The 2,849-nt window shown below is 37.9% G+C and overlaps 1 long non-coding RNA gene across 1 annotated transcript in view; it reads left to right on the top strand.

The window, feature by feature from the left end:
* LOC141774939 (uncharacterized) overlaps positions 1-612 on the top strand; it is a 10,098-nt gene extending 9,486 nt beyond the window's left edge. The window contains exon 4 of the long non-coding RNA XR_012595523.1: positions 167-612. This is a non-coding gene — a long non-coding RNA (uncharacterized LOC141774939). The remainder of the gene's footprint in view (positions 1-166) is intronic.
* The last annotated feature ends 2,237 nt before the right edge of the window (positions 613-2,849 follow it).

Raw genomic sequence — 2,849 nt, forward strand, 5'->3', positions numbered from 1 at the left:
CCTCCTCAACTGAAAGGAAGCAGCAGAGAGCCGATGGTTATAATAGATGATCTGTTCATCAGTGTGTGTGTGTGTGTGTGTGTGTGTGTGTGTGTGTGAGTGTGTAGGCTGTCAGATGTCTATGTTGCAATGTCTTACTTTCAACAAAGTGTGTGTTGTATTTCAGATGTCGGAGACAAGCACGTAGAGCGGTGATGTGAGTATCACACACACACACACACACACACACACACACGTAATCATGTTTAAAGCTTCATTTGTGAGCATGTGTGTGTGGAATGTCAGAGGGAGCAGCAGCATGACAGGAAGTTGGTAATATTTAGGTCTACTGGGGGTCAAAACCATTTCCTGTTTACCCCTCCCCAACAAAAATGTTTGCGCAATGTACTCCATCTCTCTCTCTCTCTCTCTCTCTCTCTCTCACTCCTTCACATCCTCTTGTCTCACACTGCTTTCATTGATATTTCCAACATGTTAGTGGAAAGAAAACTGTCTAAAGCTGTAAATGAAGACATTGTGGTCTTTTCTATCATCTGCTTTATTCAGCGTTCATGAACTTGTTTTCACATTTTCTCCTCTGTTCTTTAGAATAAATCCTCATCATGTCCTTCATGATGCTCAGAGAAATGTGTTTATTCTGATGTCATCATGTCTCATCATCACAAGGCAATCACTTGAATAACTCTGATTCCTCTTACGAAAAAGTAGGACACTTTAAGTTTATTTTATGAAGTATACTTAAGTGAAGTTCAAGTATATTTCCCCGAAGTATACTTGATGTAGTGAGTATACTAATATCAATGTACTAGTAGTATACTCTTTTTTTTCAAATTATTAGCCAATGAAGGAAAAGAAAAGTGATAATACTAATGATAATCACAATCCTATTCAAACCATATTACTTAAAAAATAAAATAAAAAACAAAACGAAAAAAGTCGGGGGGATAAGTTGTCCACCTTAACGACATATAAACAAATAAACAGACAACGACAGTACTAGTAGTGTACTTGTAAGTGTACTAATTCAATACGTCTTGGGACTAAATTGGCCAACCTTTAAGTTTATAAAAGTATACTTTTAAGTGTGAGAACAGTAAATTTACTATAAGTAAATAGGTATAATGTAATAGTTATATACTTGTAGCCCACTTTTTAGTTTTTGAAAGTACACTTTAAAGTACTCTGTTTAATAGTTTTCTTTTATCCTGCAAGTATACGTGTATATACTTGTAGCCCACTTTTTAGTTTCCACTTTGTATACTTAAACTTATAGTACTTAGCCAATGATTTATGTATTACATAAAGAGACGTGCTCCTTTCATCTGTGTGATATATATGGGGGAGAGGGGGGGGATCTTGATTTGTGCCAAACAGATTCAAAGAGATTAACTGTTGTGCTGAGCTGCATGTTGGTAACGAGAACTGCAAGAACAGTTTTTGAAAAAGTGACCTCAGTGTAGAGAAATGTGTGTTACCAATTGTAAAAAGAACAAACGGTAACCTGTTTTCTAAACTTGACTGACTTCTTCTGTGCTTGCTATGTCCCTGTTTTTCTCCAGTGTACGTCCTGGTCCATCCCTGTGGCCCATGGTGCAGTGCTGCATCTCTGGTCAGTTGGTAGTCTGAGATGAAGCACTGTAGCTCGGGACGGAGGACAGAAATAGCAGTGTGAGCGTATCCGCAGCCAACAGGGGACAACGTCCAGCAGCAGGTCTCTCTGGGGCTCTGGTTGGCTTCAGACAGGGACAATGATATCAGAGACATCTTGTGGACTACTGTCAACCAGGATTATAGATGAGACTGGACCATCCCAAAACATTAGCTCAGTTGTTTTAATCATGGGGAAGTTGTTTCTGTTACAGTAACATCAGTTTGTTTAGAGTTGTAGAATTCATCAACAATGAAAATGTCTTGATATTGTTTCAAATATTTTGTTATAGAATTTTTAAACAATTTTGTAAATTACTTAAAAAATGATTATCAAATCCAACAATAAAAATGTCAGATAAATGAAGTTGAACCAAATGTAATAAATTGTATGACTTCTGTCTGTCAGTTTTTCATGAAGTAGGTGTTTAGACACGGCACCATCAGGAGTAGGAAAGAATAATACAGATGTATGGGAAGTGTGGAAACCACGGCTTGACTTCTCTATGTGAGGAATGGGATCTGTGGTGTTGATGTGATGATGATGATGGATGGATGACATCAGAAAAAGGAAGAGCTCTCTGACCTCGGATTATTCTTCTCCTCTCTCCTGGGGTCCAGTTTTCCCAGGAATCCCTTGACCTATCAGAAAGGGGGATTCCTGGAAATACTGTTCTTGGGGGCGGGGCTTATCAGCAATTCCGTGTACAGTACCATCATTTTGTGCGGTGTGTGTGTAATAATGTCAAAGGTTTGTATTGAGTTAGCTTTGACTGTATTTACTGTAGGATAGGGTTATTATTGTTTCAATCCAGTTCAAGGTCACATGTTCCTGATCATGAGATCTTTCCTCAGTAGTGAGGAGCTGCATGGTGAAGACTCTGATTAAATAAACATTCAAAACAAAGAAATAGTTGTATATATTGTCATTTACTGTGTATGAATACTGCATCTTGGGATTAGAGCAGAAAACATGATTAACAAGAAGTAGTCAGAAGAATCCATTACAGTAATCGTGTCATGCGTTTAAAATCCTACTTAAAGCTTCAGTAGGCAACAAGTTTTTGGCATCATTGGGCAAAAATAACCTTTCAGCATATTGTAATTCAAGTGTTCTGAGAGAAAACTAGACTTCTGTACCTCCTCATGGCTCTGTTTTCAGGCTTTAAAAAATCTAGACGGGAGACTTTGACCAATCACAG

This window comes from Sebastes fasciatus, chromosome 10 (genome assembly GCF_043250625.1).
Source record: "Sebastes fasciatus isolate fSebFas1 chromosome 10, fSebFas1.pri, whole genome shotgun sequence".
In the NCBI taxonomy this organism is placed as follows: Eukaryota; Metazoa; Chordata; class Actinopteri; order Perciformes; family Sebastidae; genus Sebastes; species Sebastes fasciatus.